Source organism: Brachycentrus maculatus, unplaced genomic scaffold, assembly GCF_059751285.1.
Source record: "Brachycentrus maculatus isolate JH-2025_06_01 unplaced genomic scaffold, ASM5975128v1 h1tg000258l, whole genome shotgun sequence".
In the NCBI taxonomy this organism is placed as follows: Eukaryota; Metazoa; Arthropoda; class Insecta; order Trichoptera; family Brachycentridae; genus Brachycentrus; species Brachycentrus maculatus.
The window spans coordinates 972,023-992,074 of NW_028281009.1; the positions used below are offsets into that span (position 1 = coordinate 972,023).

General features: G+C 34.4%; 1 protein-coding gene and 1 long non-coding RNA gene across 2 annotated transcripts in view; one reads left to right on the forward strand and one right to left on the reverse strand.

Moving 5' to 3' along the window:
- chm (lysine acetyltransferase chameau) overlaps nucleotides 1-20,052 on the reverse strand; it is a 107,393-nt gene that overhangs the window by 12,569 nt on the left and 74,772 nt on the right. The gene's annotated exons all lie outside the window — the stretch shown is intronic.
- LOC148305947 (uncharacterized) lies at nucleotides 787-19,463 on the forward strand. Its single transcript, XR_015838079.1, has 2 exons — nucleotides 787-1,126; nucleotides 18,969-19,463. It is a non-coding gene; the product is annotated as an uncharacterized LOC148305947 (long non-coding RNA).

The window sequence follows — 20,052 nt, forward strand, 5'->3', positions numbered from 1 at the left end:
ACAATAAAACATTTTAATAATAGCACAAATTTAAGTCCGACCCACACAATAATTTTTCACACATGTATCCCATTAAGTCATGCTATGGAAAAACCCAGCATTAAAATGATAATTATTATGACTTTACTCGAACGAATTATTGTAATTCGATGTAACTTTCATCCCACACGAGCTGTAGGTATTTAAAAATATATATAAGATGATGAAGAAATGGTGATAATTATAAAATAAATATTTATTAAATAGACTTTTTTGTGCATCGAATCGTAGCGACGAACAGACTGCGCGCTGCAATGAACCCGTGACAATAGTCTCGTGGCGAGAAAACAACGAAAAATGAATTATGTCCGATGCCTTTTTCGGTATCTTTAGGGATTTCGCCAAGCAGGGGACCCGAAGTCAGCATTCGGCATTGTGGACTGTGGCAGGGGTATTCTAAATATAGCCGAGACGGACTGGCGGTACAATGCACTCCAAAGTCCGGTCTCCGGCCGCGTTGCAAGCAGTATGCAATACCGGCGGATGCTGATCAAAGTCGCCTACCTAATGAACAAGCAAAACACAGACGGAATGTTTACAGAAAGCTTTTTTTATGCCGTGCCGACGATTTTGATACAAGAGCAAAAGGGGCTAGGTGGTTTATTCGGCAATTGGCAACACTGCGATCGGACGCCAGGCGAGGGGAAGGGAAAAGACAGACTGAAGTGAGGGGAGAAGGAGCGTTCTCAAACCGTGGGTATTCTCGCCGAGTTCATACATTAAGTATAACGAATAATCTAATAGGAATGCCGCGTCAGCTGCAGCTCGCATCGCGCGAGAGTTCGCGAGTATTTTATCGGGCTCTTCTGAGCGGATTGCGGATCGGATTAACCGCGAAAGTAGAAGTTAGATTAATGGGTTTTCCACCGGCGCAATTCTCGACTTCTCCCCGTCGGGTGTGCTTTGCATGACAATGATCCGTCTGCCGGAGTTCGGTCGGTTCAGCTGCCAGATGCGAGATCCATTAGCGTCGGACGAGCTGTTTATGGACAGATAACCGCTTTATCTTCGCGACGAAAAACGATTTCGCCAATGGATACTGCTACAGCAGCATTCAGCAACTTATTTATCTTCATTCGTTAAATGGGTGAGTAATGTGATCCTCGACTGGATTCCCGTGCAAGCGATAAATTGCAAAATGCAAATCGAAACAAGAATTGTTCGAAGAAAAAATCAAACCATGGGAAAAATAAAGGTTTTTATGGATGAAAAATTAAAAACGAATAATCTTTAACATAACGAAAAGCAGCCAGTTAGAAAACGTACCCCTATTATGTCACCCATCTTCAAATATTGTTATTTAAAATTTGAATAAATCGTAAGTATATTATCGTAAGTATCGCGTGTGTTTGAGATTGCGGAGACTAAAGTGATATTTAAAAAATCTAATATCGATCTTGACTCCTGTATTGCAAAAAAAAATTGCGATTAACGAAAGCCAATGTTCAACTCAAGGTTCCTTGAATAAACGAAAGCATAGAGAAAGATTTTTATCAAAGGGAAGCGAGATTGGATACATTTTGGGGATCCTGGTAATATAATATTATGACAAAGCAACACGCAAAGGGATTTTGGGATATGCGAGCAAGTAAATTGACAGGGGATGTATGCTATACTCCATCGGGAGTAAATTTGTCGCTGCTTCATCATCTTGTCTAGTCAGGAGGTAGGTGGAGAATGGTCCAAACTTGAGGGAGGACGGTTAGTAGTAGACAGGGGCAAGCGGAGGAGCCTCCCGAGTAGCCAGTGATGGAAGCTGGAGATCGTTTACGGCTCGAGGGGGTTTGTTTCTATTACCCGATGGAGAAATATACAGACGGGACTGAATAGCGAGTCAAGTGTGATTAATTTCAGTGCTAGCCCCTAACAATGGCACCCTGAATGACAGTATTCAGAAATAATTGGGTCAAATCAGAATATGATTACGAAGAAACGATGATTTATTTTAATTTAATTTTGTTTGGAAATTTTACAGAACAGTTACATAAATACATTTACATTAAAGAGTAACAAAAAACAGATATTTGTAACATCCCATTTACAAAATGTCAAATATGTAATTTAATATAAATATCTGGAAGAGGGACGGGAGGGAGGAAAAGGGGAAAAGGGAAAGATCAAAGCTCAAGTCCAAGACAAATTATGTGAAAATTGGGACACACCACGATATGAATATCGACTTACTATGTACCCGATCTCAGTGCTGACAATTTCGAGTAGAACATAACAAAATTCCCACATTCATCGTTGACCAATTTTGATGAACGATAAATGCAGGAACCTTGTTTAGAGTTTGTTCTACTCGTCGTTTTGCACTACTTAAAGCTTATCTCTTCTGTTTCCAACACGTGAAAATAAAACATTTTTTGTTAGAAGAAACAAAATCTACTCAAATAAGCAAGGTAAATAATAAATACAACTCTAAATTTAAAAAAAGTACCGAATGCTTACATTCCTTGTAAGGCTTAGTCAAAAGATAACTAACTAACCATCACGCCGCTTCTCCGCACGGGTAGACAGAGAGATTAGACTGCCACACCAATTTGTCATTGCAAACAATCTTTGCTCCTTTCACATACGAGTACATACTTATCATAGATTCCCACCGATCATTCCGACTCCTAACTTGACCACTTTCAGGTATGTATTTGAAAAGCACCTGCAAGTTCACTTTCAGGTACTTGATAATGCCAAGTTTTCCTAGGTATTCCTCTGCTTTTACTATCAACCACACTCGCCCCATAAATTTATTTTACTATTCTTTCTTCACTCATTCGATTCACACACCCAAACCATCTAAACACACCTTTCTTAATTTTATCAATAATGTTTATCTCAGCCTTGCATTCCTTCGAACATCTATCATACACATTCCGCACGTTTTGCCGCACATTCGTCTAAGAGAATGCATTTCATTGTTTCACTATTATGACATTGAAATACAAGTTGCATGGTATTTTAATTATTAGTACTTTAATTCTGCAAGATAAATATTTCGTTTCAGTATCGTTGACCAACTGCTCGGCTATCCAAATTTAAAACACAGTAAGGTACATTTTTTAGTACGTTTTTTTTTGCATTTTTGGACTAAGTAGAATCCTAAGTCAAAAAATGTCCCTTACTGTATTTTGAGTTTGGACAGCCGTGCTGTTAGAGAGTATTTGCGAATAAATAAATCAACAAATTAATATTTCGATAGATATATTTTATGTTGGTTATAAAAAAAAATGATCTAAAAAACTTCAAGTCTACCAATCAACCGATATCAAGACACCTTATGCATATTATTATGTAAACAAATTCTAACGTATTTTATATAACAGAGATACGTAAAAAATTAAATGCACAGTCATAATTTATGACGTTTATGAGATAAATTCCCCCAGTACCCTGTCATGTTAACCCATTCGAGACCATCCAAAGTGAAAAAAATATTAACCTTTAAAAATTACGATGCCTATGTAAAATAAGACTAGTGAGAAGCTTCGATACTTGTTATACAGAGTGGCACAAAATAAATCACCCTATGGAATATGTTATAACTTTTACAACTTTTTATAACTTGTTATAACTTTTACGCCCTTGAGGTAGTAGTATTTTACGAAAATGGCGCTATTTAAGTTATCCAAATTTATTATTGATTATTATTAATAATCATATATGACATTTGTGAACTAGACATCTGCAGTATACAAACAGATCCAGGGTGGCGCAAAATTGATGATCCGATTTCGTTTGTGAAATATTTGTTTTTTAAATAATAAAAAAATTGAGTGATGGAAATCTCAATTTGGACAATTTTTTTCTGTTTAGTGGAAAAGATGATATCTATCAAGTGGCTGCAGCCAGCGTTGATACACATTTGTGCCCTTTTCATCAATCCCTTGCTGTATACTGCAGCTGTCTAGTTCAAAAATGTCAAATTTGATTGACGTACGACGCCATTTGTAAAAACTATAACATCTTCCGATAGGGTGATAAATTTTGTGCCACCTGTATATAGTTAAGTTAACATTTTTAGATGGCTTACAAGTATTATGTTTCAGTTATATAAAAATATGATATGCAAATGGCATATTCATACACAGTAAAATTGTTGGAACAGCAGTAGTGTATGTATATGTATATGAACGAATTTTGAAACATTTTTCTTGAATCACTAGAACTTCACTAGAGACATCTATCGGTGGGATGAAAATAAGCTTTTTATTGAGCAGAAACTCTTTTATTTGTATGTGAGGTCCGAATCCTGGATTATCTAAATGACACATATCGCTCACTCCTTTCAAGAACGTCATAAATCAAAAATCGTCAGTTTTCAGTTGTGCATGTTTTCGGAATGCCCAGAAAATGTACTATATCCCAGCAAAAGAGGCATATTTTAACTTAATATTTACCCGCTACTGGGCAGAAAGTGTTGTTTTTGCATTTTGAAGAAAAGGTATTGTATAATTATTTTTTTAAACATACTAAACATTTTTCAAATGGAGAAAAAACCTTCAGGTTTTACCTAAAAAGATCTGTTGCACAGTAAAAAGTTCGATAAGTGGCTTGATATTTATTTTTAATACATTGTATCATATTTTTAAACTTTGAAAACGTTCTCCTCAAAAATCAAGTTTTTTGATTTATGACGTTCTTGAAAGGAATGAGCGATATGAGAAACGCTAGAAAATATAATTTTCAAAAAAAAAAAATATAAAAATAATTAACTCTGGGACTCAAGAAGTTAATATGAACACGATCAGCCTTGAAGATGACAAATGCTTAACTGATATTCAAATCAGAAAATTACGTGATGAGTTACACGAGATGTAAAAACGCCTAATACCGGATGGGACAAAATATTGCAACTAGCAAAATATTAGAAAACTATACGTTTTGAATACATATTATAAATAATACGACCAATAAAACAATGCATCAATACGATGCAGTACCATGAAGTAAGATGCAGAAGATTACTGTTTTATTACATTGTATGAAAATGGCGCTATATAAATAATTTAAAAAAACATTGTTATTGGTAAGAATAATAATTAGGGCCACCAATTTAGTACAAAAGCAATGATATCCATAACAAAATCCACCATTACATCTTCTATTATTATTATTTTTTTATATCTAAAATTCTATTAAATATGCATTTGTAAAAAAAAATACACACACACAACATTTACGGGAGCTTTACTTTTTCCTTCAAAGATTCCACTCTCGAAAAAAATATAAATTATAAATAAAAGGGAGGAAAAAATATTTCCATTAATGTTTTTAGCAGATTTGTTGTAGCACATTTTATCTAAATTTATAAAATAAAATTTAGATTTTTAACCACATTCATTCTGGTACTTTTCTCCAACCGGTTTCGAAAAGAACCTTGTCATCTTCAGGGATGGAGATGCACTATTTTGGATGGAGTGTACTTTAAAAAAAAATATTTGTTCGACTACTGCTACCTAAATGCTGCGGCTAACATCTAAACGGTATTTTTTTCTACAGGTTAAAGATATGACGGTTACTTGGGTGAAGCGGACTAACTTAAATTATTGTATTGCTTACAATTTAAATTATCATCTCTCATTACGACAAAGAAAAAATTAAAGGTATTTTTCCACTATCCCGATTGCCCGTCCGCCCACGTAGCGTAGGCGTTAGGACGTCTGCCTAACACGCATGAGCTCCCAGGGATCGATCCCCGCCCGAGTCGATTGACATAATGCCATGGGACGCGAGCATTAGGAGCGAAAAAAGGTTCTCTCAGTTTACGTTATCATAAGTAATCAGCGGACCAATCATAATTACGAACGACAGCAGCGAAAGTTTGCCCAAAAGCAGAATTAAAATTGTAACGTGGGAATTTTACATATTATATTGTATTTATTTTATTATATATTGTGCATTTCTTTGACGTCATGTAGTGACGCATTTGCACCCATAATAAAGTAAAGGGTTTAAGGCGCAACGTACAATAAATCGCAAATTAATTTTCTTTGAACCCAGGTACCATATAAATGGTGTTATTTCAAAGTTCAAGGCGGGATAAACAATAGCCCGCAACTTAGTTTCCTTTAAAATTTGAGGTAATTGAATTTTTTGCTTAAAATTGGCTTTCGTATTGAAAAATAAAATTTCTTTGAAATAAATATATGGTTTTGAAAAGAAAAGAGTTATTGAAAGGTATAGAGTTAAAAACAAAACAAAAAAACAAAAATCAACATATATTTAAAAAAAACAATATATGTTTATTAGTTTACATGCTCTACATCTTTTTACTCTTTTTGAATTACGTCCGCCTCCCTTGTGTAATGGTCAACACGCTCGGCTACCTACTGGAGTTCCCGGGTTCCATTCCCAGGGGAGGGGGAATAAATATAAGTGATTTTTTTCAGTCGAATATTTATTCAATATTACCCTGGACTAGTACCAGAAGCGGAAGGCTGATCACCTTTCCTTCACGTGTTAACGATCAATATATCACCGCGATGGTACGATCCAGTGCCCTATGCACCATTGAGGGGTTGAATGAAAGAATGAATGAATCACCTAACGTCTAAGTGTTCGCGAAATTACGAAATGTAATATCGCCCTACGATTTAACCTTCTGTACGTGTTGTCTGTTATTATTGTGAATCTTACTGGTGTGCTGGTGTATAGGGTAGGGGCGGGGGAGGGGGAGAGGGGGTACCCACACCGCGACCTTGCCACCCTCCCACCCCTCCCAGCCCCCGACCCCTGCGCCGATACACAATACCCCGCTAGGGGTCGAGAACCAAGGATTTGGGGGGAAAGATCTGTTACAAATCGAGGGCTTTGCATCGCAGGGGTCAGACAACGAAAATATTAGCTGTGGTGTTAGTGGACTTTTATATCTCAATTAAGTTATAAAACTAGGTAGGTACGCTTAGAGTTGGTTCAAATGATATTTTAGTCTCTAGAATTTAGAATATCCACAAGCGATTGCTTGTGACTCGATATTAGTTATTAAGTAAGAAAAAAGGAGATGATTCTCCTATATTCCGCTAATATATTTGAGATTATAATATTTGTGTGTGCCCCTAACTTAGTAGGTAGGGACTGACCGGAGCATTTCGTCGTAACGTAACGTCGTTACGTCGCTCGCAGCGAGCGCTCGGCTCGCTGTACTGACTATCCGAATGCTCGCATCGTAACGTGTTACGTTACGACGAAATGGCTCCAGTCAGTCTCCACCATAAAGTGTTGAACTTTGCTAACGATGCATTACTTATACATAATTATTTTTATGGTGTTTGATAATAAAGTGCAAAGAAACAGGTATTGCAAAAAATTGAACCCTTATCCGCACCCTATGGTGCATAGGGCACTGCATCATATAAACGCAGAGTCATCTTGATCGTTACCACATGAAGGAAAGGTGATCAGCCCTCCGCCTCAGGTACCAGTCCAGGGTAATATTGAAATAATATAGAAGTAAAAAATCACTTATATTTATTTGACCCCCCTCCGATGGGAATCGAATCCAGTACGGTAGCCGAGTGTGCTGACCATTACACTACGGAGGCGGACAAACTAAGGATAGTTTAATGATAGCTTTTATTACATAATATGAAATAAATATTAAATACGATGGTTCGCCATCGTGGCTCCAGCAACCCCCCGCGAAATGTTGCCCGTCCGCGCTATGCGCCTCGCGCCGCGGCGGGGACGGCCCAGACGTCTGGCCCCCTCCCCGCCGGCCCGCGCACTAGTTGTCCTAGGTTAGTTACGTCATGCGCCCCCCGCCCCCGTCCCCCGCCACCGCCCCGCCCGCCAGCCGGGACGGGGTTGCCACGGAGACAGGCGGTGGAAAATTCAGATGGAATTATTCCTAGATAAGTACCTACCTGGGGCGGCGGAGTGCGGCGGGGAGGGGCGGCTGCTGGCGCAATTACAAGGGCGCAATGAAATATTATAGTAATGATTTATAAGGGTTTTTAAGATAAATTGTATTTGGTGAAATTTTACGAAACTAATAAAGTACTTGTATGGTAATTAAGGTAACTTTCTTTTATTTTCTCCTTTCATTTCACAACACAATATGAGTACAAAAACATTGTATTATATTAATACAAAAAAGATCCCACAAAGGCATGGCCGGTATGTGGGTAAACATTTTATTTTAGGTTATAATAGTATCGGGTTGTGATTCCGTGGTTAGTGTCGTGGACTCTCGGAAGTCGGAAGTCGGAGTTTCTCGGTTCGAACCCACTCTACAACAATTTGATACCTATTTCTAATAATGAGCTGCTTAGGCTCACAGAAATAGTATGAAATTGAAATATTTGTGTAAATAATAAAAACACAAATATCTTTCTGTGTTTTAAATAAAAAAATATATAATAAAGGGTTTCATTAATTGATTCGGCAGTCACTTTGTGGTAAAATCAATCCATTTCTAATTTTTGTCTAACTCTGTAAATACCACTATTCCTTCAACGTCACAAGGACCTTAATCTAAAATTTAGAATTAGCTTCACATACGGTGTTTGAAAATGATGCGGAATGCATCGAAACGCGTGTCGCAATAGATTTAAAGAAATAGTAGTTTAAAAAGTAAAATGAAATGAAATTATAATAAAAGACACTGGAAAGACTATTTGGAGTAATGTTTTGAAACTTTTTACCAGTAAGTAATTACTTTTTCAATTACATAATGTAATTGCCTATTTTAAATGATCAAAGGATATACTCGTCTGATCGTACGTGGTATACTCTCGGTCGTAAGTAAAATTAATCGATGATGACAAAATGTCGCCACAAAAGAAGGGTGTAATCACAGCTAGATAGTACATAAATAAATATATTGGCGGATCATCAAGCTACAACGGGAGGGATAACTTAAGCGCTTCTAAGTGATAATAAATTATAATACAAATGTTTAAATTTTAACGGATAATAGAAACAGTTACAGTCAATAAAGTAAAGTAAAGTAAAATCAATAAAGAAGTTACAATCGTGTTCATATTTCGGAATTTTACGATTCATATTTGCTTGTAATAGAATATTAAATTATAATTTATATTTGAAGCAGTGACATTGTGATTTTCCATTTTATAATTAAAATGTTACTTTGTTTTAAAATCACTTTGTCCGCCTCCGTAGTGTAATGGTCAGCACGCTCGGCTACCGTTCTGGAGGTCCCGGGTTCGATTCCCAAGGGGGGTAAAATAAATACAAGTGATTCATTCACTGTAATATTTATTCAATATTACCATGGACTGGTCCCTGAAGCGGAGGGCTGATCACCTTTCCTTCACGTGTAAACGATCAAGATAACACTGCGCTAATATGACACAGTGCCCTATGCACCATTGGGGTGCGGATAAGGGTTTTATTATTATTATTATTATAAATATTTTACTATAACTTAATTATAATGTCTACCGGTTTCGAAGCTAGCCGCTTCTTTATCAAGTCTGATTAATGTTTAAAAAAACTGTATTTTAGTATTAATCAGTCTTGATAAAGAAGGGGTTAGCTTCCAAACCGGTGGACATTATAATGAAGGTATAATAAAATATTTATAGTGATTTTAAAACAATTTACATTTTAATTGTACAATACTTAGTTTATTTATGAATTAATTGGAATATTAAAAAGAATTAGACAGATTTTTTTTCTACGCTATCTCTGCTTTATTTTTATATATTTATATTGTATTTTATAAATTTTTTTAAAATCTGTTTTATTTCTGTACATGTATTGCCCCAATCGTATTTATTACCTCATTCTTGCTTTAAATGTCCTTTTACTACATATATTTTTTCCAGTACTTTTGGCATGTATGTAGATAGATTATATGCATTTGCAATCCTTTTAAACTGAGTAATTATGATTACTCACTGGGAATATTATGTATGTAATATGTTCAAAAATAAATCATGATAAAACAAAAAGACGAGTATTTAGACAGTATGCATTACCCGGTTCGAAGAAAATAATACAAATTTATTTTCATCCGATCAATAAAAACCAATTTCCTTTGAAAAGTAATGAATTTAGTCACTCGATAATCGAGTAAAGAGGGGTGTTAATAATTTACCCCTTAATTTTTAAGGGTGTGTCCAGTACGGCGACAGTTACTTAGGAAATTAGGCAGCGTAGGAAATAAAAGGGTAAGGGTTGTAAGGGTGGAAAAGCTATGTATCAGAAAATCGCGAGTAGGTACGGTTTACTTAATATAAATCAACAAAAAGTTGCGTCATTAAGAAGTTTGTATTGCGCGTCCAAAGATGAAATTAATTAAAATATTTTTTCATATTATTTTTTTGAAATCTCAACATAGATGAAGAAGAATATGGAAGTCTGGGCATTTACGGGGCTTACGACTGTCATCATTGTATCATATATATATATATATATATATATATATATATATATATATATATATATATATATATATATATATATATATATATATATATATATATATATATATATATATATATATATATATATAATATATATATATATATATGAATATATATATATATATATATATATATATATATATACAGTATCTACTCAATGAATTAGGGCCACCCATTATTTTTTTGAATACTCTGAAATCTTTTGGATTATTATATTTATTTTGCATAAATACTTTAAGTTTTCTATTGACATCTAATATCATGTATATTACCTTCAATAATATGTAAAATATACCTGGATTATTTAAGCCTTTACAAAATTTCAAACCCTTTTTCTGAGAAAGGTCCCTAATTAGCACAGGTAGACAGATAGTTGAAAGTTCAAAAAATAGTCCTATCTCATTTATTAGTGAAGTTTCTTGAGTTCTGGTTGTTGTTTTGTTCAGAGAGGTTATATAGTTATCGTGTCTTGTGAAAAAAACTTAATTTTTAATTTTAGTTCATAAAGTATAATTTTTTTTTGTAAACACAAGTGTTTTTTTTGAAAAGGACAAAATGGGAAAAATTAAAGACATTTCTGAGGAAAAAAAGTCTAGTGTTATAATGCTACTGAAATTAGGAATACTATCTAATAGAGAAATTTCAAAAAAGGAAAACGTTTCTCGTCAAACAGTGGACAGAATTTCAAAATCAATAAAAAATCAGTCACCCGCCACCAGCAATCGGCGAAAGAACTGTCGTAGGATTAGAAAAACAACACCGAGGACTGATCGAAAAATCGTTCAAAGTGCCTTAGAAAACCGTAGTGCATCAGCAAAAACATTAAAAATAAAATTGGAAGAAGAGGGTATAAATATATCGGTATCAACACTGAGGCGACGTCTTTACGAAGTAAATCTGAAATGCAGGCGCCCTATAAAAGTACCAAAATTGACACCACGAATGAAAGCGGATCGATTAAAATGGGCCAGGCTATATCGAAATTACTCGGTAGATGATTGGAAAAAGGTATTTATTTAAATTGAATTTTCAACATATCATTTTAGTAAATAAACTTATATATTTGAATTAAACTTAAATTTTCATTATTTTTCAGGTCATCTTTAGTGATGAGTGCCGGTTAGAAGCCGTGACAGAGAGCCGTCGATGCGTCAGGAGAACACCAATGGAACGTTACAATGAGGCCTGTGTGGTAAAAGTTATCAAACACCCCCCTGCAACAATGATATGGTCATGTATTATTAATAATTTACCTGGGCCGTTGTTTTTCGTGGAAGGAACAATGAACCAAAATTCCTATAAGCAGGTCCTCGAACGAATTTTAATGCCCTTCTACCATACACTCGACCCAACAGAAAGTCCATACACCTTCATGCAGGATGGGGCACCTTGCCACCGGGCTAAATCAATAATAAAATTTTTGTCTAACAAAAATCTGCCTTTGCTTCCCTGGCCTGGAAATTCTCCGGATTTTAATCCTATAGAAAACGTATGGATCATGTTAAAAAATAAGGTATACTCATTTCCAAATCCGACAGTAGACTGTCTAAAAAAAATATTTAAAAAATTTGGTCAGAAGACGAAGAAATAAAAAACATGATAAAACAGTGCATTTTAAGTATGCCAAAAAGAATTGAGGCAGTTATTTCTGCCAAAGGTGGAAATACTAAATACGAACTATATTTATGTGAAAATATATACATAATTTAAGCGTAATAAAGTGTTCATGTGTAAATAAAATTCAATGTTGTTTTATTCTAGGTTTTCTCTGAGTTATTCCTGTTTGAATTGAGAAATTGCGCGAAATTCTGCGTGGCCCTAATTCATTGAGTAGATACTGTATATATATATATATATATATATATATATATATATATATATATATATATATATATATATATATATATATATATATATATATATATATATATATTTTTTTTTTTATAACGTGGTAATATTTTCCTTTTGAAAATTAAGTGTAAATAATATGTAAAGTGGGTGTATAATAATAAAATAAACAATGTGTTGCTTTTTAATTAAAGTTTATTCTTAATTTATCTTTATAATAATTTTATATCTATCTATCTATCTATCTATCTGATTCTGACAGTTAATAATATTATCGGAAGTCTTTTGTTTTATTGTGAGCGACGCATGCGGCATCTGGTGGTAGAACTGTTTTATGTAGGTACTTTTTGTAAGTACTTAATAAAATGTATAGGTAGGTACCTAGTTATTTTATTACATCTCCCCCCTTGGGGATGAAAATTCATAGTAAAATTTTCACTCGTCCTCCGGATCATCTTCTTGTAGTGAAGGGACTGGTATAAGTTTAGTGATATGATAAAGTTTTTTTTATTTTTTTTTCTTTCTTTCTTTTTTTTCCTTATTTTTTTTTTTTTTTTTTTTTTTTTCTTTCTTTCTTTTTTTTTCGTTCTTTTTTCTTTCTTTCTTTTTTTTGTATTTTTTTTTCTTGACGCTTTTAAAGTAGACACAGTTTTTTTTCAATCCATTTGTTTTTTTCTTTTGAATTCCTTCATTTTTATTCAGATCTCTTAAAGTATCTTCTAATATAACCAAATGTACAACTTTTAATTGTTCATCTGCATTTTCATTCGATTCTAAAACTGGATTCCTGCTTAGACAATCTACTTCTAAATTCTTCTTTCCTGGAGAATATTTTATTTTATCTTTCGTAGAAGTTTTTTCTACTTTATTTTTATTTTCATTTTTCAAGCACTGTTTCTGTGTTATTTGTATGTCTTCATTTTTATTCTGATCTTTTGAAATATCTTCTAATTTAACCAAATTTACAACTTTTAATTGTTCATTTGCATTTTCCTTCGATTCTAATACTGGATTCCTGCCCACACAATCTGCTTCGAAATTCTTCTTTTCTGGAGTATATTTTATTTTATATTTTGTAGAAATTTTTTCCACATTATTTTTATTTTCATTCTTCAAGCACTGTTTCTGTGTAATTTGTAAATCTTCATTTTTATTATTAATCTTATCATCCTCCTTTGTTTTAAACCAGCACGTTGCTTCAGAGTGATATCGAGTTCCCTTATTTAAATTTTCACAAATCTTACATGGACTTTTATCTTTAATTTTATCACTAGTTCTTAGATTTCCACGTCTTCTTTGATTATCTTTTAATCGTTTTCTTTGATCATCTTCTAATTTTTCTCTCTCACTCCGAACATATTGTAGTAATTGTTTTAATACATCTAATGTTTCATAATCCATTTCCATATTAACAAAATTGTCGTTTTATAACGTGGTAATATTTTCCTTTTGAAAATTAAGTGTAAATAATATGTAAAGTGGGTGTATAATAATAAAATAAACAATGTGTTGCTTTTTAATTAAAGTTTATTCTTAATTTATCTTTATAATAATTTTATATCTATCTATCTATCTATCTATCTGATTCTGACAGTTAATAATATTATCGGAAGTCTTTTGTTTTATTGTGAGCGACGCATGCGGCATCTGGTGGTAGAACTGTTTTATGTAGGTACTTTTTGTAAGTACTTAATAAAATGTATAGGTAGGTACCTAGTTATTTTATTACATATATATATATATATATATATATATATATATATATATATATATATATATATATATATATATATATATATATATATATAGAACTTCCAAGAATTTAAGTAGTGTGGTTGTCAATCATGGATAGAATTGGTGAATGTTACACGTGTGTAAAGCGATCACATAAACCAGCATATGACTGTCGTAAGCCCCGTAAATGCCAAGACTTCCATATTCTTCTTCATCTATGTTGAGATGTAAAAAAATAATATAAAAAATAACTCCTGTAATTGGAGATAATCCAGATTTGTGAACAAGTATTTAGACACACTCAAAATGTTGTAAAAAAAATATTATTTTATTAACACTTGTTTACTCGTTTATAAAAATAAACACTCATTTCAAATCTCATTTTGACAAACACATATTTTTTATGAAACTATATTTATTCGATGTTGTAAGAAAGTTAATGATACCGAAAATATAATTAATGAATACTTGTTTTTTTATCGACCAAAAGAAACGTTAAATTTATCTACATTACGTAGTAAGCTTGTTATCTCTCGACCGTAATTCCAACCCAGCTGACGGTACTGGTATATAACATAGTTTTAAAGTAGGAATATTAAAACCGTTCCCATTAAGCCTTGGTATGAATGATCCCGGTTTTCTGCCACTATTTGGAGTAATGTGTAGTGGCAGTAGTGTGCCTAACCTTCCCTCATCAACTTTTCCTTGAGGCGGGATATTTTTCCACCCTTTCTGCCGTGATTGTACTAGGCCTACAGCCTGTAATCGTCATCAGCTGTTCGGCGGGGGCGGGGGAGTGAACGCTGCACAGGGTTGACAAGACTATCGAAGCAATTTATATTTTACAACATTTTTAATGTGTCTAAATACTTGTTCACAAATCTGGATTATCTCCAATCATAGGAGTTATTTATCATATAACTTTTTGACATCTCAACATAGATGAAGAAGAATATGGCAGTCTAGGCATTCACGGGGCTTCTTTGTCTCGCCAATATATGTCACTAGTGAAAATTCTAGTGATTCTTGTACAGTGTTTCAAAATTGGATCATATGTATATAGAACTTCCAAGAATTTGAGTAGTGTGGTTGCCAATCGTGGGTAGAATTGGTGAATGTTACACGTGTGTAAAGTGATCACTTAAACTAGCCTATGACTGTCGTGGGTCCTGAAAATGCCCAAACTTTTATATACTCGTACTTCTTCTTCTACGTTAACATGTCAAAAATATATAAAATAACTCCTAGGCGGAGATAATCCAGATTTGTGAAAAAAATATTTGGACACAATCAATAATTTTCGTATTCTTCTACATCTATGTTAAAATGTCAATACCATTTGATAGGTAATAAGGATAGATGAAATGGATGAAAAGATTATATTTATTGTAACTGCAGACAGTTGGTAGAATTCCATATAGAATTGTTGGGTAATATATCCAAAATAAAACATGGTTTGTTGGATTGAATTCTATATTTATTTATGTATATGTTAATACGTGGACATTATCAAACACTGACTAAAAATATATACAAAATGTCCTTATATACTAACAACAATTGCTATTATTAGGTCTAGTACATATAATGGTGGGTATTTCGGTTCTTAACATTCATAGAAATCCACATTACCCACCGAAATACCCACCATCATATGTACTTCTAGACCTAATGATAGCAATTATTGTTAGTATATAAGGACATTTTGTAAATATTTTTAGTCAGTGTTTGATAATGTCCTAAGAATACGAAACGCAGAATACGTCACGTATTAACATATCGTAGTCATACAGGAGAAAGTGACCAAGTGCATTGTTTTACAAAAACGTGATCATTGACTATTTGATATCTTACTAGCTTAATATTGCCCTGAAAAAATCCCAAAGGTTTTTCAACTTGGAAGTATTGAATATTGAATATTCAATATTGAAGTATTGAATATTCAATATTGAATTGTTAAAAATGACTAACTGCATTGGTGTTTATTTTCTTGCCAAGCAAAAGTGACTTAAATGGCCCTCCTGAACATTTTACGTTTTGGTAGTTGGTCACTTTCTCCTGTACGACAACGATATACATAAATAAATGTGAATTCAATAAAAAAAAAACTTGTTTTATTTTGGATATATTACCCAACAATTCGAAAAGATTCTAGTCGGACGACGAGCGCGCAGCCCCTGCCGCGAGAGTGCAGTCCCCCGCCCCCGCCCTAGGCAGACGGCGGTGGGGCGCAGTGGGCGGCGGGGCGGCGGGGTGGGCGGCGCGGGTCGTCGTCCCGGATCGATAGTGCCGTCTCGCCGGGCCGCCCCCGCTGCGGGGACGAGAGCGGCGCTAATCTCCGGCTGCTGCAGCCGGCTGCCGGCTGCTCCAGACGGACGCACACACGCGCGCCGCCCAACACAAGTCGTTGGACCCTTGAACCCGATGGAAACTGGCGTAACGAACCCTCGCCACTCGGGCGACCTTTTTCACGACAAACTGCATCACGAGAAAATACAGACGTGATAAAAAAATCACAAGGGACGCTTTTTACTCTGGCTTTGATTTCATTTATTATTAATGGTCAGGTTAGGTAGGAGTCGTAACAATCTATATACATATGTACATACATCACTAAACCAATTCGACAGTTCCAACGCAAAAGGGCATAAGTAGCATTTTAATGATTACATTTATTATTGAATGAAATGAGGCAAATGTAGTTGTAAGAAGGAGCGGAGAAAGACCGAGAAAAACTTAGTACGATCAGATTTGTCAAATACTTGAAAATAGTAAGGTTAAGAGTCGAAATAATCAGCGGGTATGTGTGAGGAGATGTGTGAGTGGTGTGGAGTGGTGTGGTGTTCTATTCTCTCTGCCTACCCCTGCGGGGAAGCGGCGTGATGGTTAGTTAGTTAGTTATTTATTGGATTTATTAGAAAGTTGACATAGCGCCGTTATCGTAAGAAATCGCCTCAAGAGCGCATTACAATGTACAATGATTTTAACATTAGAAAACGACAAAAAACGTCACCATTATTACCTTTCCATGTTTCCTTTTACAAAAAATCTTGATCCTTTACCCCCCCTCTTCCCTATATTTATTAACCTATATATACCTCTAAATATATTTTTTGCAAGTTAGTTTTAATTTTTACCAGAAGATGAAAACATCTGTAAGTTTTCGAAACTAGTCGTATTTATAAATAAAACTCATTATATGGTATATTCAAGAGTTAAATTTAAAAAAATACATATTTTTTTCACCACAATTTTTGTACATATTTATGATTAATCAAAGGGAATATTATTTTTTTTAAATTTGAGAATGTCCAAATGGTTTGATTTTATTTGCGCAAAAAACGGACCATATCGTGTTTATCGGAAAAAAAACACAAAAATTAAAAATCCCGAATGCAGGTAGTCAAAATAAGCTCGAGTTTAAACTCTAATATTTATTTGATATAATTTCGGGCTGGTACTTGAAGCACAAGACTGATTACTTAGCAATCTTTTAATTAACGATTACCATAATATGTATAAATACTTCTTCTAACCCTTATCCGCACCCCACTGGTGCATAGGGCACTGCATCATATAAATGCAGTGTTATCTTGATCGTTAACACATGAAGGAAAGGTGATCAGCCTTCCGCTTCAGGTACCAGTCCAGGGTAATATTGAATAAATATTAGAGTAAAAAAATGACTTTCATTTTTTTTAATCCCCTCCTGGGAATCGAACCCGGGACCTCCAGAACGGTACACAAATGTATAGACACATTGGCTGTATTTTAAATTAAGAATCGCATAATTGTTTCAGAATCTCCTGAAAGAAAATTTTCAGGCGCTTTCAGCGACTGAAAAAAAACTAGCAAAGCTCGTAGAGTAATTCTCGTAATAACGTCAGCCGGTTACTACGGGCGGTAGTACTCGCGTTTGTAGCACCTTGAAATTGTCGAGTGGCTGGGCCGTAGTACGGGCCTACGAGGCGGTGCGACACGGTGGCTAGTACATCCACAGCGTAGAGCAGTGTGAGAGGCGAGGGTAGGGGTAGGGGGAGGGGGAGGGTGTGCTGCATAACACCTCCCCCCGGGGTCGATGGCCGGTCATTGCAGCTGTACCAATTTGCAGACACGAAAATCGTACATTTTCCATTATTTATGTGGATTTTATTACTAAAAACTTGGCAGTAAATGGAAAAGAATGAAGCTTGAAAATCTCATGGTTTACATAATTTCACCCTTACAAAAAAAACTTAGTCATTTCATAGCATTATAAATATTTTGAAAATTGCTTTAATTATTATTGCAAGGAATCGAACCCGGGACCTCCAGTATGGTAGTCGAGCGTGCTGATCATTACACTACGGAAGCGGACAACATGGCGGGGGTTAAATAAATAAAAGTGATTTTTTCACTCTAATACTTATTCAACCCTGGAGTGGTACCTGAAGCGGAGGACTGATTACTTTTCCTTCATGTGTTAAAGATCAAGGCAACACTGCGTTTATATGATGCAGTGCCCTATGCACCATTGGGGTGCGGATAAGGGTTTGAAGAAGAAGAATATTTGAAATTTAATATTTGATATTTTATTTGAAATTGAATAAGCATATTTAATATATTACTATCAAACAATTTTTATTAAAATGGTAATGTCATTACATTCCCATTTCAAGTTTTATCTGCGAAAAAATGTTTCATTAAAAATTGTGCGCAAATATTTGAACACATAAACAAATCAATACTTATCGGCGGAACATAACACATGTTTTATTTTATTTATTAAAATCGGAGCTTTGTTGCGATATAATCTCTTAAAGTCTCTTTAAGAGCTTAGAATAAGTTCATGTTTCATAAAAAATGTGCGCAAATATTCGGACATGTAAATAAAAAGCATTTTTATTAATTCGTCCATTCCGATTTCAATGTATGGTAATTAATAAAATATTAAACGATCCGTTCGTCCGTTTATAACAGAGAAGGCCTCCGTTCCAGTGGCCCAGTGTCTGCGTCATCAGCTTGAATGGTCCAGCTGTCTGCCGCAGCGGCGGGCGGTGGGCGGGCCCCTGATGACTGCGGCGGGCGGGGGCGGCGTTCAATGGGCGGTGACGTCACCAGCCTTCCGCGTACTACGGAGTCCTACATAGCAGTCATCAGCCGGCAGCCGCCTATCCCAAGACGTTCATTGATATTCCGGCGAAAGAAGATGTGCAATAGTGCGGCGCATTATGACATGGATGCGCATAATAATCAGTAAAAGATTTTTATAAGGGAAGAAAAACGCGAATAATTTTGAGTTATTCGCGTTATATTTTATATACCTTCATCAATTCCTCTCCTTTCCTTCTTCTTCTTCTTCTTCTCCTTCCTGCTAAATCTATTATTTTATACCGTAGCCTTTTTTTTTAATCTCTGAATGTTTTTTAATAGTTTAATAACATAAATGTGGAATTGTTTAATTGGCTTTTTTTGTTAAACTATTTTTGTTAATGTAATGTAATGTTTATAATTATTAATGTAACTATTGTTTATTGTATATTTTTTTAATATGTAAAGCTGTACAATTCCCGAACAAATGAAAAAAAAAAAAAAAATATTTGAATTGTATGACACTGTCCTTCCTTATCATTCATCGTTACCTTTGTGTAATACCACTTAAAAACAGTTTTTAAGTGGTATCAATAATTCGGCCAGATGTAGTAGTATTCTTAAATTTGTAAGGGTGGTTCTGTGGTTAAAATAAATTTAGTACTTTTTACTCTAATATTGATTTGAACCCTAGAATACTAAACCATCGTAAAAATTACGACGGCAAAATGACGATTCATGGAAAAAATGTTCGCGTTGTTCCTCCACCCCCTACTTCGCAGTACTCTTTTTAATGTACCTTTATTTATTTATTTTCATTATAACACGATTATTAAACCCAAAGAATGTAAGTATTACTTCTAAAATAATGAAAGTTTTTTATTATCTTATTAGTTTTTGTTTTATTTCGATGTCGTATATTTTACGAATATTTAGTGACGTCACTCGTAAGATAGTTTAGTAATCTAGGCTA